We start from the raw sequence: 17,363 nt of genomic DNA on the forward strand, positions 1-17,363 counted from the left end.
GTGGAACATCGGCGTCACATACCTGTGCTGTAGCCGGAAAAATCTGCCATCGCCGAACATTGTCTTAATGAAAGGCATAACATGTCGTTTGAAGAGACGGAAATTATTTCTCCGGCTTCTCGTTACTGAGATTGTGTGCTCAAGAAATCCATAAAAATACGATTATCTGATGACATTATTGATAGAGATAATGGTTTTCCTTTAAGCAAGATATGGAACCCTATTTTATCAGATATAAAACAACAACAGTCTGGTTTTCGACGCACTACCCCCTAATTTGCGATGAATTACTTTCACCAATTTCCACTGCCGGCGTCGTAGCAGTTCTTCGCTCTTCCGCTTCTTGCGCAGGTGCAGTGGCCTGTACCTGGGGTACAAAGGAGCCGCCGTTTGTAATGTTCAACCCGTTCCGGTGTGACTGTATACTCAGCGATTGCACCTGATAGATGGCGGCCAGATAGATCGCCGAAATATCGTGTAGTGAAGACGTTCATATGCGACAGTATAACCGTGAAGAGCATAAACAAGTATGACACCGGGAAAAATCTACGGAATCACTACAATTTTGGCTTTCCTTTTTTTAAATTTGATCGCTCATGTTTAACATAAAATTGTAATTAGTTTTAAGAATATCACTGCCGGGCCCTAGAAAATGTACAGGCACATGACACTTTCAGAGTTTAGTGGACATCAGACAAATTGCTGCAAATAAACTCATACTCATATTTCGTTTGTGGCGACCAGTCCTTTGATCTACTAGCAAACTAATATTGTAAATTTCTTGAAAACAAGTCCACTGATAATATTTAAAATAAATAAAATGAACACGTATAGTGAAATAAATATGAAATTTTCGTAGTTGCAAAGACGAAGTTCAAATACCTTCAATACTTTGCAAAACAAATTAAGGACGCTATGAGCAAACAAATGCAAAACTATATTTGAGGATTTATTATTTATATTTGCAGTTTCTAAGGAATTAGTTTGAGATACATAGGTTGAATGACAGAAGGCGAGTACTGTAAACAATTTAGAAGAAGAAAGTAAATTGGCCAGTACGTAAGCTGAATGACAGAAGGTGAGTACTTGCAACAATGTAGAAGAGGAAAGTATATTGGCCAGTACACTAGATGATCAGAGACTACTTAAAAAAGAGAGCACTCGAAGGAGTGTTTAACAAGAAGAATGCGCCCCTTAATGACGATATCGAAATAAGTGCTTCATATGCAGCTGCTAAATGAATGATAGAGCACCGAGAGGACATGGAAACGCTGGATCTATGGTGTTGGACGGGTCTAATGGGCTGAATAGATTACTAGCATCATATAATAGGAAAACGAGTAGTCTGTATCGTACGTTTTCTATACACGTATTTCCGTGAATAATGTTTCTTAAATCACTCAACACTTTAAGGCGTAGCGCCGTATACCGATCATCCCTTGGACGCGGGTAGGTGGGAGATGTGTCTCAGAGCTGAATAGTGACAGATGGTGACGCGAGATGGGACGCGCACGTAGTTTGTGTATCAGCCGATAGAGGACAGTATTGGATAGGGGACTGTGATTTAGTTTCGATTGTGCCCACTAGAGTGCACTAAAATAATAGAATGTTCTTTATAAACTTTTCTAGTATTTTCACAAAGTGTTATGTATTTTTGTGTATGTAAAATGTTATAAATGTGTTTTAGCAGTATAAATGATGCGTGAGTGTGGTTTAAGTTTAATATGAAGATAATTGTTTAACGAGTTATGTAGCGGGATTTAGTGTGGGAACATTTCGAAGAAGTATGGATGTGGACAAAGGGGATTTTTGTACAACAGATTTGTAAAGTAAGTTTATGGTAAAGTGAAAGTTAATTAAGGTATAATTAACAATAGTGAATAACTTTACGCATAAACAAAACTTCAGCATTTTAGATAATTACGTCGGTAAAATGTGCAATCGTTAGGTTCACTATTTTGCGATTGGTTATTGATGAAAACCGCGGACTGACGCGGGAGAATATTGTTTTGCTATTGGCTCTTGAGTAAAGTGACCCGTGGTACATCAATATTCTTAGCGCGCCTTTCTCTGCTGGTAGAGAAGACATAGAGTATTCTAGAGAGGAGTCGGAGCCTAGCCATGAAACAGTTCGGACGTGTGTAGTAGTAGTCCTGATGGAAATGATAAGTTGCCGGATCTAGCAGTATTTCATACATCAAAAGTGTTGTAAAGTGACGGCATAATTATTCCGATGGCTGTGTAGAAATTTCGGAATTTTTAAGTGAATTTTCTGACGAGAAAAGACATAAATTCCGCGTGGCGTATTGAGCAGGTTGGTCGCTAAAAACTGTGACTGCATTAGGTACCGACAAACTTAATATTTGTCGAGCATTCTCAATCAAAAACAATCCGTATTTTTGTAGATTTTACGTTTTCGGGAAATGCAACACCATAAACTTGCTAACGTGAGTGAAAGGTATTGTGAGTGACTGTGTTAAGACTAGCACGAGCTTGGCAGTGATACTTATTCACCTAAGTTTCAGAATATATTAATTAAAGACAAAATCTCCAACCTTTAATTTCGTGTGAAAACTTTCTCCCGAAACGTACATTAGTGACTTTAATTGCAGCCTGGTTCACGTCGAAGTACAGTAGGTTTCGCTCGACTTCCCTACTGATGATCTGCTGAGACAGTGTTCACAGGTAGGTGCAGGTTCGTTACAAAGGGACGGAAGGAACCGCGCCGACGCAACATTTCTTCATACACAGTTGGTTGCACAATGCTTGTACTCCTTACTTATAGACGCAAGTCTCCTGTTGCTGATTTCAGAAATCACCGTGGGGGTTACCGTAGTTAAATTTCGCTAAGGTGACGAAACACGTGAATTATAGATCTGCATATGCTTTTCGTACTCTATAATTTATTTTTTTTTTTTTTTACAATGGGCAAATACCATGGTTCTGTGAAATAAAAAGTCTATCTAAGGACAACACACATATCCATGCCGAGGCAGAATTCGAACCTGCGACCGTAGCGGTGGTGCGGCTCCAGACTGAAGCACCTAGAACCGCTCGGCCACACCGGCTGGCCTTGCAAAACACAGATACTATCCAGTATACTTGAGGTTCTGTATGATCGCAGCGATTTACTTTACACAGCAAACATTCATTTATTTTGTTCGTTCGTCTGCATACAGTCCATCTGCCCTTTTCCTGTTTCGCTGGGTGTCGGTTCAAACTTTCTCTCTGTGTTGCTGCAACTGCGGTCTTCTGCCTTCGTTTCGAAACAGGTGTCAGAGCTGTGACAGGTAAAGTGTCCTAAAATGATGTTTCTGTTCGAGACGAGCGTGGACATGGAAGGAATTGTCTCATCCCCTTCTATCAAGTTTCTGTTCTTCCGCCCTGCAGGTGCTGTGGAGGCTACCCTTTGGAACTTACAAACTCGTGTACAGCGGAACTGCTGGTACTACGTGTTGTGGGGCGGCTGGTGGAAATTAATGTTGTTATATAAATGTTCCTATTATTTATGCTGTTGTTTTGCCGTTCTCAACACTGGCTCTCTAACTACAATATTGGTACCAGAAAGTGATTAGCAAAACGTGAAGCCTGTAATTAGAATTCCTAGTGCCCACTTCATCTGAGAAATACACTTATAGCTACAGCTTATAGCTTTGAGGAATTAGGAGATTGTCTGGGATTCATAATCAAAAACGATATTGAAAAAAAGAACGTTTGCTATATTCTGAAAGTCACAGATGAAAAAAAAAAAAAAAGAATCCACACAATCTGACTAACAGAGCAGTTCAGAGTCTAATGCACTGATGCAACTATAACTGTCCAAATTATATGTTTAAGTGAATGCTCGCCATAATTTGATGATAATGTTCATCAAACGCCACGCTAAATAATGGTAGAATGTTTGTCCCGCGACGGCACGTGAAAATACGACATACGCAAACTGAAGATAGATAATTAAAGTCATCCCAGAATTAACACTTCAATCGAAAATGATTTCATGGTTACGCGTATCCTGAGTAACTTAATACGGCATCCGAGGCTGTTTATAGCAATGATACCGTCGCGACGCGACTCCCGACACAGATGGTGTGCTATTCAGCGTCTGGAGAGAACTGGGACCTTGCTTCCTCGCGCAGCGTTCTTATATATAAATCCGCGGTGCGGACGGCTAAGGGAACGCCTGATCAAATCGGCTCTCCCGACTAGCCGCTGGGCTAGTAATGCACCACTTTAAGTTACCGAATAAATCATTGCTTCCTTTGCTGATGGCCGATGAAGCTCTCAATTTAAATGTGCATTCAGCATACAGGTAAGTAATCATAATAAAAGTTTGACGTGCCTAAGTTAAATATTTTGGGCGAGAGAATTAATTTAATTACACTACACGCAGTAGACGAACTCTGAACTTGCCCTTTGGAGATACGCTATCGCTATAGCTTTATAGTCATTCTGTTGAAACTTCTCACATCTTTATGATTATAGGGCTTCTCCATTCTACTTAATTATAAACATCCTAGCCTTATTTATTACCCTACTTAATCTATCTTGCTTCCTTAATTTTTAAGACAAAAACCAGAAAATTATGAATTTCAACAAAAATGTTAACTTGTGAGATCCAAAGTACTGTTTCTATTAAATTATTATGGAAAAGGAATCTAAATATACATTTTTAAGTCTCTAGCTCTTTTCTGTTGCGCCAATCATTTTTACAGAGAAACGTCCAAATTTCGAAAATGGTTAAAGTTATCAAACTGATATTCAACACATATTAATTTAGTATTACTCCTGACACGCTAGAACCGTTTCAGGTTATATACTTGATTTTAAAAGAATTGCGCAACATTGATGACGTCAGAGCTACTTACAGCGGACTGGCTGGCACACAATGTAAAGACTGATGTGAATTTACTACGGCGTGAGTAGGCTGCTTCCCTACAGTGTCAGCACGTCGTCTGTAACTGAGAAATCTTCCTTCGATTCTACTGGCATCTTCCCTAATTACTGTGGTGGTACGCCTGGAGATGTTACACGACGGAACATAGCTCAACAACGTCTGTTGTTGGTGGCACTGGAAAATTTGAATCTCCAACTACATTATTTGATAATCTCAGTTGTCAAATATGTGAGTAGGGCAGACCTGGGAATGTTTAGGCACGGGGCACGCTTACGCAGAGCCCTTTTCTTGCTAACCAGTCTTGATAGAACGCTACTGACAATAAAAAATTAGAACTGCAGTTATGAGGACTCTCTCAAACTTCACGGCATCAGCTGAGTGAACATCTTAGAGCGAATACCATGTTAACATTTTTGTGCAAGGCGAGCAAATTTTGTCACTCAACCATCAAATGTCCTAAGGAGCATATATTTTTGAATTGAGAGTAGATAATTATGTGTTCGTTTACGGGAGATTCTTCTATTTTACGAGGTCCATTCGTATAATTTGAAAACTTGAAAATTACTACTGTAGTTCCCAAAATAATTCAAATAATACGCAACCCTGTTGGTGTACGTTGACGCTCTATTTTGCATTGACGTCCTGACACTGCAGTCAAGGAAACTCTAAGACGACCACACTTTCAAACACAATATATAAATATATTAAGAAAATGAAGATAAAGGCAACAAAAGGTAGAAGCTGCTAAAAAAAGTTATTTGAAGCTAATGAATCTCAAGCGGTAAGAATTAATTCATTGTGAGCAAGGTCTGCTAAGCGCAAGCAAAAACATATAAAATGTGGACAGACCTGCTTCTGATGTCTTCATTAGTGCTCTGCCCAACATGTTACCTCCTGTACTTTCCTGTCTCCTGCCATCTTCTTCAGATGCGTGTAATTTACGCCACCATTTATGTCGCCTATCGGTCTCATCTCACTAACTGATCCTTTAATAACGTCTGTTAGCATGCATTCCCGTCTCAAAGAAGGTCCCATCCAGTTCTTCATCCTTTCTCTGATTAAGACGATGAAATTTGTCGTTGTCTTTACTGCCCGAATAAATACTGCCAACGAAAAAGAAAATAAGAAAGGGTCCTGTGTCATCGGCGTAAAAGTGGGCTCATGACGACTGTTCCGCGGGAAACACATTAATTTCTTGTCTGCATAACTAACAACTCAAATAGTGATGAGGAACAGGTCTCTAATTAACAATAAAACATCTTTGTAGGTCGTACTTTGCTAACAGGTGAATAGGTCTCCAACAATAAAACTTCTATGTAGGTCACATTATGCTAACAGGTGGAAGTTGCCGAATTTTTTTAATTGGCAATAGAATTTTTGTGTGTTACCATGATATTTGTTGTATGTAAGCTTGAAATTGTATAATCCATATTTTCAGAATCTTAGTGATGTGTTTTGCTTACTCATCACTGTATTCTATGATACGTAAGAACATGCTCCCATATGTGTGTAAACTTGCGTCATACCTGGGGCACGTTTATGCACTCGACTTGAGCATGTACAAAATTATTTTGTAGTCTTAAATGTAATGTTGAATCAGAAGCATATATACTAAATTATTCTTTAATAACCATGTTAAAAGAATCAACAATTTTAAACACGATAAATCTAACCAAAGAATGAAAAAAAATTGTATGAAATCCGCGTAAATGTGCCCGGTCTCCCATACATATATCAGTTTCAGCATACGTTTGTGATATCTTCACCACCGTGAAAAATACTCCTTATTAGACTCTTCTGGTTCAACAACGCGAAAGAACAACCCACGGTGGAAAGTTCAGCTTTCCCGATACTTTCACATCACAAAACTAACTCTTTGATGATGTACACTTCAGCGTGACACATTCTCTTGTCTAAATGTAAAATTATCCATCTTACCTCTATAGTCATCTTCCCCACATTCACTCTAAACACAGTGCATTACAGAAAAGCCATAACACTCATTAAAAATTAAGCTGTTGTCTCTGAAAAGTACACCACTGCAAACAACAATTTGTTTGTTCTTTAACATTCGCTAACCAGAGTGAGAATCGTTCGTCAAACCTAATGAATATTCATTGTCCATATGGTATCGTGTTTCTCATCAGTTTACGACGATGAGCGGTGTCGATAGACTTTTTGAAATTTCGAACTAGTTTTACCAACTGGAATGCATAAAACAGAATGTTTCTAGTGTTACGGATGTTACGCAGGTTGTTAATCTAAAATCTCCTATCGTCTCTCTCGTTCTACCGATTGGACGCAACGCATTTCCCACACTCTCCTGACTCAACCGCTAATTGCCACTAGTTGTAGCATCACAGTAATCGGAGTATTAATTTCGCGACAGAACAGAAACGGTTGTACGTTAAACGCAGACGCGTTCTTGTGTGCTGTGCATGATGTTTATCGAGTTAAGTAGTAAGTTTAACTACAATAATGAGCTTAGATTGGATGTGCTTTAACTGAGTTATTCAGTTACGGTTTGTTTTGTATGTTCAACAAGTGGAATTCCCAATAAATTTCTGCATTCGAGTAACAGCAGCATTTAGACAACTATTATGTACTTCGTCAGTTGGTAAAGGGGAAAGAAATATAACACGAAACGCCGATAACTATGTAGGATAACATGATTAACTGACACTGCTTGGAGACACGCATTTCGCAAAAGTAGAGCCCAGCTGAAAGATATGTTTCACAAATTATTATTATCACTTACTCAAGGAAATGCCATGGTGTTTAAACCGCACGAGGGAACTGCATATTCTGGAGAAATGAAACAGCTATATTTCTCTTATACTTTAAGTCCTAGCATAGCAAGGCTGTGTTGGTTAATATTAAAAGAGCAGATCATTCAGCTATCATGTTCACACATTCCCTTCTGTGTGGTTGCACCAGCGGTATGACTGTCTGTAAAAGACATCCACCATACCAACGTCCATGGGTTCATAGAGGCTACTGTTTTGTGTTAGACAGGAATCCACTTACATGTGACTTGTTGCATCCTATTGATATAGCGATACAGATGGCCGTACCGTAGGTGCAACCACAACGGAGGGGTATCTGCTGAGAGGCCAGACAAACATGTGGTTCCTGAAGAGGGGCAGCAGCCTTTTCAGTAGTTGCAGGGGCAACAGTCTGGATGATTGACTGATCTGGCCTTGTAACATTAACCAAAACGGCCTTGCTGTGCTGGTACTGCGAACGGCTGAAAGCAAGGGGAAACTACAGCCGTAATTTTTCCCGAGGACATGCAGCTTTACTGTATGATTAAATGATGATGGCGTCCTCTTGGGTAAAATATTCCGGAGGTAAAATAGTCCCCCATTCGGATCTCCGGGCGGGGACTACTCAAGAGAACGTCGTTATCAGGAGAAAGCAAACTGGCATTCTACGGATCGGAGCGTGGAATGTCAGATCCCTTAATCGGGCAGGTAGGTTAGAAAATTTAAAAAGGGAAATGGATAGGTTAAAGTTAGATATAGTGGGAATTAGTGAAGTTCGGTGGCAGGAGGAACAAGACTTTTGGTCAGGTGATTACAGGGTTATAAATACAAAATAAAGTAGGGGTAATGCAGGAGTAGGTTTAATAATGAATAAAAAAATAGGAGTGCGGGTTAGCTACTACAAACAGCATAGTGAACGCATTATTGTGGCCAAGATAGACACAAAGCCCATGCCTACTACAGTAGTACAAGTTTATATGCCAACTAGCTCTGCAGATGATGAAGAAATTGATGAAATGTATGACGAGATAAAAGAAATTATTCAGGTAGTGAAGGGAGACGAAAATTAAATAGTCATGGGTGACTGGAATTCGTCAGTAGGAAAAGGGAGAGAAGGAAACATAGTAGGTGAATATGGATTGGGGGGAAGAAATGAAAGAGGAAGCCGCCTTGTAGAATTTTGCACAGAGCATAACTTAATCATAGCTAACACTTGGTTCAAGAATCATAAAAGAAGGTTGTATACCTGGAAGAATCCTGGAGATACTAATAGGTATCAAATAGATTATATAATGGTAAGACAGAGATTTAGGAACCAGGTTTTAAATTGTAAGACATTTCCAGGGGCAGATGTGGATTCTGACCACAATCTATTGGTTATGAACTGCAGATTGAAACTGAAGAAATTGCAAAAAGGTGGGAATTTAAGGAGATGGGACCTGGATAAACTGAAAGAACCAGAGGTTGTAGAGAGTTTCAGGGAGAGCATAAGGGAACAATTGACAGGAATGGGGGAAAGAAATACAGTAGAAGAAGATTGGGTAGCTCTGAGGGATGCAGTAGTGAAGGCAGCAGAGGATCAAGTAGGTAAAAAGACGAGGGCTAATAGAAATCCTTGGGTAACAGAAGAAATATTGAATTTAATTGATGAAAGGAGAAAATATAAAAATGCAGTAAATGAAGCAGGCAAAAGGGAATACAAACGTCTCAAAAATGAGATCGACAGAAAGTGCAAAATGGCTAAGCAGGGATGGCTAGAGGACAAATGTAAGGATGTAGAGGCTTGTCTCACTAGGGGTAAGATAGATACTGCCTACAGGAAAATTAAAGAGACCTTTGGAGGGAAGAAAACCACTTGTATGAATATCAAGAGCTCAGATGGCAACCCAGTTCTAAGCAAAGAAGGGAAGGCAGAAAGGTGGAAGGAGTATATAGAGGGTTTATACAAGGGCGATGTACTTGAGGACAATATTATGGAAATGGAAGAGGATGTAAATGAAGATGAAATGGGAGATAAGATACTGCGTGAAGAGTTTGACAGAGCACTGAAAGACCTGAGTCGAAACAAGGCCCCGGGAATAGACAACATTCCATTAGAACTACTGATGGCCTTGGGAGAGCCAGTCCTGACAAAACTCTACCATCTGGTGAGCAAAATGTATGAGACAGGCGAAATACTCTCAGACTTCAAGAAGAATATAATAATTCCAATACCAAAGAAAGCAGGTGTTGACAGATGTGAAAATTACCGAACTATCAGTTTAATAAGTCACAGCTGCAAAATACTAACGCGAATTCTTTACAGACGAATGAAAAAACTGGTAGAAGCGGATCTCGGGGAAGATCAGTTTGGATTCCGTAGAAATGTTGGAACGCGTGAGGCAATACTAACCTTACGACTTATCTTAGAAGAAAGATTAAGAAAAGGCAAACCTACGTTTCTAGCATTTGTAGACTTAGAGAAAGCTTTTGACAACGTTAACTGGAATACTCTCTTTCAAATTCTGAAGGTGGCAGGGGTAAAATACAGGGAGCGAAAGGCTATTTACAATTTGTACAGAAACCAGATGGCAGTTATAAGAGTCGAGGGGCATGAAAGGGAAGCAGTGGTTGGGAAAGGAGTGAGACAGGGTTGTAGCCTCTCCCCGATGTTATTCAATCTGTATATTGAGCAAGCAGTAAAGGAAACAAAAGAAAAATTCGGAGTAGGTATTAAAATTCACGGAGAAGAAGTAAAAACTTTGAGGTTCGCCGATGACATTGTAATTCTGTCAGAGACAGCAAAGGACTTGGAAGAGCAGTTGACCGGAATGGACAGTGTCTTGAAAGGAGGATATAAGATGAACATCAACAAAAGCAAAACGAGGATAATGGAATGTAGTCAAATTAAATCGGGTGATGCTGAGGGGATTAGATTACGAAATGAGACACTTAAAGTAGTAAAGGAGTTTTACTATTTAGGGAGTAAAATAACTGATGATGGTCGAAGTAGAGAGGATATAAAATGTAGACTGGCAAAGGCAAGGAAATCGTTTCTGAAGAAGAGAAATTTGTTAACATCGAGTATAGATTTAAGTGTCAGGAAGTCGTTTCTGAAAGTATTTGTATGGAGTGTAGCCATGTATGGAAGTGAAACATGGACGATAACCAGTTTGGACAAGAAGAGAATAGAAGCTTTCGAAATGTGGTGCTACAGAAGAATGCTGAAGATAAGGTGGGTAGATCACGTAACTAATGAGGTGGTATTGAATAGGATTGGGGAGAAGAGAAGTTTGTGGCACAACTTGACTAGAAGAAGGGATCGATTGGTAGGACATGTTTTGAGGCATCAAGGGATCACAAATTTAGCATTTGAGGGCAGCTTGGAGGGTAAAAATCGTAGAGGGAGACCAAGAGATCAATACACTAAGCAGATTCAGAAGGATGTACGTTGCAGTAGGTACTGTGAGATGAAGAAGCTTGCACAGGATAGAGTAGCATGGAGAGCTGCATCAAACCAGTCTCAGGACTGAAGACCACAACAACAACAACATTGATATAGCGCAACTGTATAGTTCATAAAATTTGTTTATAAGGATGACACGACAGATCATTATTAACCATCTCAAATTTAACTACTGTTCCTTAGTATGCAGGCTTTCCAATTTGTTTTAGCTATACAAAAACAGGAAAGATTATTGGAGTATAGTATCCAGTCGATGCAGATCATTAGAAATGGATCGCATACTCGATATTACAATGATGTTCCAGAGAATCGGTCTTATCATTTTTCATATCAATCCGTCATGCACCATAACTAAAGTATGATAGCTTTGGTCTGGGTGACCAGACGTGGATATGAAGGCAAATACAACCAGTTCTACAAGAAAGTGTATGCCTTTATCTGTATGAAATAAAAAGACACCATTATAAATATATGTTTACATAAAACTCCGTCCGCACAGGCCTTAGAATACCCAGCGGTACTTACCGGCCGTGTCATTCTCTCAGCCCAGGGGCGTCACTGGATGCGGATACGGATGGGCATGTGGTCAGCATACGGCTGTCCCGGCCGTTGTCACTTTTAGTGGCCGGAGCCGCTACTTCTCGGTCTAGTAGCTCCTCAGTTCGCCGCACAATGGCTGAGTGCAACCCGCTTGCCAACAGCGCTCAGCCTCTCGGACGGCCACACATCCAAGTACTAGCCCAGCCCGACAGCGCTTAACTTCGGTGCTCTGACGGGGACCGGTTTTACCACTGCGGTAAAGCCGTTGGCGTATGTTTACTTGAAAATACATATTATTACTAACTAAACAAATACGTAATTATCCAATCGCCCCCATATCGATTATAGATTGGAATCTTTTCGGCATACTTTTCACGAGATTTTCTGCATATTCTCTTGGTAACGATCTGCATATTGTGCCGTTTTGATATGACAAATGAGAACTGCTTCAAAGTATATATTGGCTTTCCTTTAAGCTTCATCTTAATATACGACCAAAATTTCGATCGTATTTGCATCCGGAGATATTCCAGGCCAATCCATCATGGTCACCCCGTTTTACTGTTTCCACACTGCACAGAGACGGCTCCGATGTTTCGGATCACTATCCTCTTGAAGCACCCAGTTTGCATCGTTCGAACCAAATAGGTATTTAAAGGACCTCAGAAGGCTTTTTTGATAAGCATGTAAATATAAATATAAATAAGTGACGCTTCAGATATTTTGCACTCATTTTATAGTACAATCGACAAAACTAAATATTCACCTCTCACACGTGTTATCTATATACTGTGCAAAAACGCAATTGTTACAGATTCGAGACCACTACCAGAGATGTCACTGCGAGCGTTACATTTAAAATTATACCGTACACTTTCTTGTAGAACTGACTGTACTCGTCCAATCAGTTGTCTCGCTCTATAAGGAAAAAATGATTCGGAGACTGACTGTGCGATTATTCACAGAATTTTTTAATCGAAGGGAGAGCAGCAGAGTCACATTCAACAGATTTCATCTGGAGTCGTGGACGGCGTCTAAGCACGGATTACTCCTAATCTTCTGAGAACGTATGTTTCAACAGACGAAAAACTCACACACTGACGTATACAGTGCCATTATTCCCAATCATTATTGAAGAAAGGCAGAAAAAATGTTCGGGTGCTCTCTCTTTTCTTGGCTGAGCTTCCGATGTTGGCTTGTGCAGTAAGGATCTGCTTTTTAGTAAACAACTATACAAACCCTACAGGTATGATCAGTGAGTTCAACTATGTATAATGTAATGCCACGAAAGTATAAACACAAATATTGACTGGTTTGTAGTACAGCTAATGCGTGACTGAATCGTATTTTACGTCATCTTTGGTGGCAGTAGCAATTCGAAAGCGGCAACGGGGCGCAAATTTTACAGCCAGTGTAAAATTCCTCTTTGAGCGAGCCTGTGCTGCTACACGCGTCGAGACCGGCCACAAAAGCCGATCGGCGGGAAACATGGCCGCTGCAAAGTGCATTATTTGTAAACATTTTGTTCATTAAGTTATGACATCATTGCGGCGTCACAAAAAACAGAGGGTTGGGGGGTGGGCAGACTGATGGAGGATGGGGAGAGGGAGGAATGGCGTGGGTGGGAGCCAGGCGTAAATCTGTTATTCTGTGGCAGCGCTCGGCAGTAAATGTGATTAACAATAATTAATTTTATGACTGCCGGCCTTACATCACTCGTCGGCCGTGCGCTGGCCAGCAGGGCATACGAACGGCGACCGCAGCGCTGCAGCGGCGCGCGCGGTGATTATTCATAAGTGACGGCGAGCGGCGGCATTGCTAATGACGTCAGCGGAGCCGGGCCCAGTGAGGGAGGCGGGCGCAGGGGCGGATCCAACCAACCACTGGGCTCTTTATTCCATTGCTGCAGGTTCTCAGCTCTGTTTCCCGAATGAAAAAAAAAAAAACAAGAAGGACAGTTTATATTTAACCGCTCGCTTGGCGGACCTACTTTTATACTGGTCGAAAACCAGGACTCTAGCTAAGTATTTTTACAGTTCGTGTTAGGGTGAGAGTTTACTCAGACCTCCTTATTGAGCAACAACTAATGATGAAACTATTAACAAAACAGTAACACGAAACTAAACGTTTTCCTTCTGCACAATAAAAAAATATCACATTTTTTAAAGCTCCTTCTTATGCTCAAAAATTAAACAACAGTTTTCCAAGTGGCTATATAGGGGCAAACAATAATACAAAGGCATAATTTGGTACAGCATAGCACCCATATGTCAAGGCATTGGAACTGAGTTTTTAACTCATTACATTTAATATTTACAAACGGCTAGCTACTTATTAGCCTACATTTTCATACCTGTCTAATATTACAGTTCAGTTTTCTGTTGTATGAAAAGGGTGTTACGAAGATCTCTGTACACATTAATTACTGTTCGATACACATCACACACGCAGCATCAAATACAGGGTAACAGTTATAGTACTATATAAAAAAAATCGTCACAGCTTCTGAATGATTTGCCTTAGGACGTTGAAATTACACTGCTGGCCGGAGGGCATGTTGGGAATTATTATAAGCATGCATGGCTTGGTTTGGCGAAGAAGCACACTTCCATTTGTGTGGGTTCTTTGATAAGCATAACTGGCGTATTTGGGGAACTGAGAATCCGTATTTCGCGATCGAGAAGGCTCTTCACCCACAACGGGTGACTGTGTGGTGTGCAATATCCAGTTATGAAATAATCGGTGCGACATTCCTTGATGGCACGGTCACTACCGAACTACCTGAAGGTTTTAGATGATTTCATCCCCCTTATCAAAAGTGACCCTGATTTCGACAAGGTGTGGTTCATGCAAGACGGAGCTCGACGCCGTCGGAGCAGGAGAGTGTTTGATGTCCTGGAGGGGCACTTCAGGGTCCCCATTCTGGCTCTGGGGTACCCAGAGGCTACTGGCGTGAGCCGCCATATTCTCCGAATCTAAACACATGCGACTCCTTTTTGTGGGGCTATATTAAAGACAACGTGTTCAGCAATAATGTCAAAACCATTGCCGAGCTAAAAACACCCATTCAGGAGGTCATTCTCAGCATCGATGTTCCGACACTTCAGCGAGTCATCACCAATGATGGCAGGTATATCGAACATGTCATAACCTAATTCCGAATATCTGTATTGACGTTTACGTCTTGAATAAAGTGTGTGTACGACGTAGTATGTAACTAATTTACGATTTTTCATATAGTTCACTAATCGTCACCTCTAGTATGATAAAAAAATTATTATTATTATTATTATTAGGTTAAATATATTTCAATTCTTCCTATTTAAATCTGTGTTTCATACTAGAATGTCGTGTTCCCAGTTTGGCACAGCTTTGCCACAGGAGACACGAAAGCGGTCGAAGACGTCCGTCTTCTGGTCGGCTCCTGATCGTTGTCAGAAGGAGGCTAGTTTTTGATTACGCAAAGACTTCTATTACTTGGAAAAGAACAACCCGGATTTCTTTACGTAATCAGTATGATTTTATAATTACCTAAGGGACCTTTAACAATGAACAGTAAAAAAAATGCATTTGCAAATGAAATCATTAATAAATGGGGCTGCTATGAGTTGTATAGAAGACAAGGGGCGGTCTTCTGTACACGACCAGGATGCCGCAGTATTCTCTGCTGCAGTAAAGGCTGTTTGACATTTATACAAATAATATGGCATGGAAGTAAAAAAAGTATAAAGGAAAAGAACAGAATAAGAAATCTGGTAAATACTAAATATATTCAAACAATTCTCACTAGCAAATTAGGGCTTATTTTAAACAATATAACTTACATAAGTACTTTTCTAACTGAATGGTGCGATCAGATTTCAGCCTGTCCTGTGCTGTCTCCTTGGTTCACGTTTTTGTCACAAATTACAGTCATTACTTTTCTCCTTCGTTAAAGACAATTCTCGCACTGTTCAACACCTTCATAACAATAACTTGCCGATTTACAGTTTCGAACATAAATTACTTGACTTTTATTAATTAATAGTGTTGTCTGCACGCTGGCAAGACCGCTCACTTTTCTAGCTTAAAGTCGACCACCTTTACGTTTTCACATAACAAGCAGAAGTACATTAAAATCTGAAGATCTACAAAAGTTTTTTTTTACTGTCATCTTTTATTTAGATCGAAGCGGAACGACAGTTCAGCTTCTGTTAAAATGTTTCTTTGACTGCGCAATCGATGTATTAGCGTCCGCGCTAGATGCGCATCTTTACAGTTCGTAAATTATATAAAACAAATGTCTTTCAAAGAATAGGTCTCATTTCATAAGTTGATCATTTAATATAAAGATAGGTGAATGCCTTTCCAAGGGTACTCACAGCTTTCATATGACGGAAATCCCAATAATATTACATCGCTTCCCGCGTGAGGAGTAATGATCCTGAAAGATCGTTGCGACTCACGCGCAGTCGTAATATTATTGGATTCACGTACTTAGTGAATGAAGTATTTAAGGATCTCTCCTTGTAAAGAGCAAAACAAACATAACGTAAGGCATATAGAATTATATACGTTTCACACTAAGTCGTCAAAGCTACTCACAGTTGCTTGATCATTAACAAACTTGGTTATGATGCCATCATAAGTGTTCAAGGATTTAACATAGGTTCCTTTTTTAGCGTGTTCTCTAGAATTACTCTCATTCAATCAATAGAAACATTGAAATACTAACATAGATACAAGTACAAATCAAATACACATACAGATAATTATATACATAAATATTGACAAGAAGAAAAAAGTTCGATTACGGTAATGGTGCATTTCCACCAATTTTGAACAGAACATAAAAATTTATCAGTCTTTCTCGTAGCGACGTCACTCTTCACTCTGTAGTTGGGAGTATTTTCCATGAACTCGGATGATTTTCACAGGGGAATTCTTTCATCACCTTTCACTTTTCACTGCATTAAAACTGGGGATCACCTTTTCACATTCTGGTGGAAAACACTGGAAATTTCACTATGTGAAGGGGGAAGTGATATTTCTTGACGATCCATCGGGTCATGTCGGGAATCAGGAAATTTGATGACTGGTTCAATGACGAATGAGTCAGTTTGGTGGCTGTCTTAATCTCATTCCAATCCATGTCTCAGCACATGAAAATACAGAAAAAAAATCTGTATTAGGACTTGCTCATTAACTAGCATCTTAATCTAAGGGAATATAGAGTAAGAATTTAAGACAATAAAAATTACTACATAGACTATGTACATATACATTATATATTATTCATATTTTGTGTCTAGGTTTTATATTCTTTCGTTAGCAAATATTAGCAAAACACGTTTCGTCTTGTACAGGTATTTCTTAAGCAATGTATTTAGCAATATTGCCGTAGCAATTTTCATAGTTAAGGAAAAGTCATCATTAGTGTCCTTTTAATGTAAATATAGTAAAATCGTGCGTAGTTTATCAACGTTTTATTATTTTTATGTCCATTTTCATCTCAAATCTGGAGCACGCTCGCGCCCGTTATGGAGAGGAATGCTTATTGTTGAGTACGGGCCGGCGAGCGGTCATTGAATGTTGCCACAGTGCTTCACAGTCACGTGATAACGAACTGGCGGTTTAACAGCGTTGGCAGTCCGCGTCCTGCACGAGACAGATAGTTCAGTGGCTACCAATCGTTTTATAACTTGTGCATTTTGTTGAATCATGGGTACTGGAGCAGCTC

General features: G+C 39.8%; 1 pseudogene; it reads right to left on the reverse strand.

Moving 5' to 3' along the window:
- Positions 1-11,796: 11,796 nt before the first annotated feature.
- LOC126254090 (5S ribosomal RNA) lies at positions 11,797-11,914 on the reverse strand (annotated as a pseudogene).
- Between the last annotated feature and the right edge of the window lie 5,449 nt (positions 11,915-17,363).

Source organism: Schistocerca nitens, chromosome 4 (assembly GCF_023898315.1).
Source record: "Schistocerca nitens isolate TAMUIC-IGC-003100 chromosome 4, iqSchNite1.1, whole genome shotgun sequence".
Classification (NCBI taxonomy): domain Eukaryota; kingdom Metazoa; phylum Arthropoda; class Insecta; order Orthoptera; family Acrididae; genus Schistocerca; species Schistocerca nitens.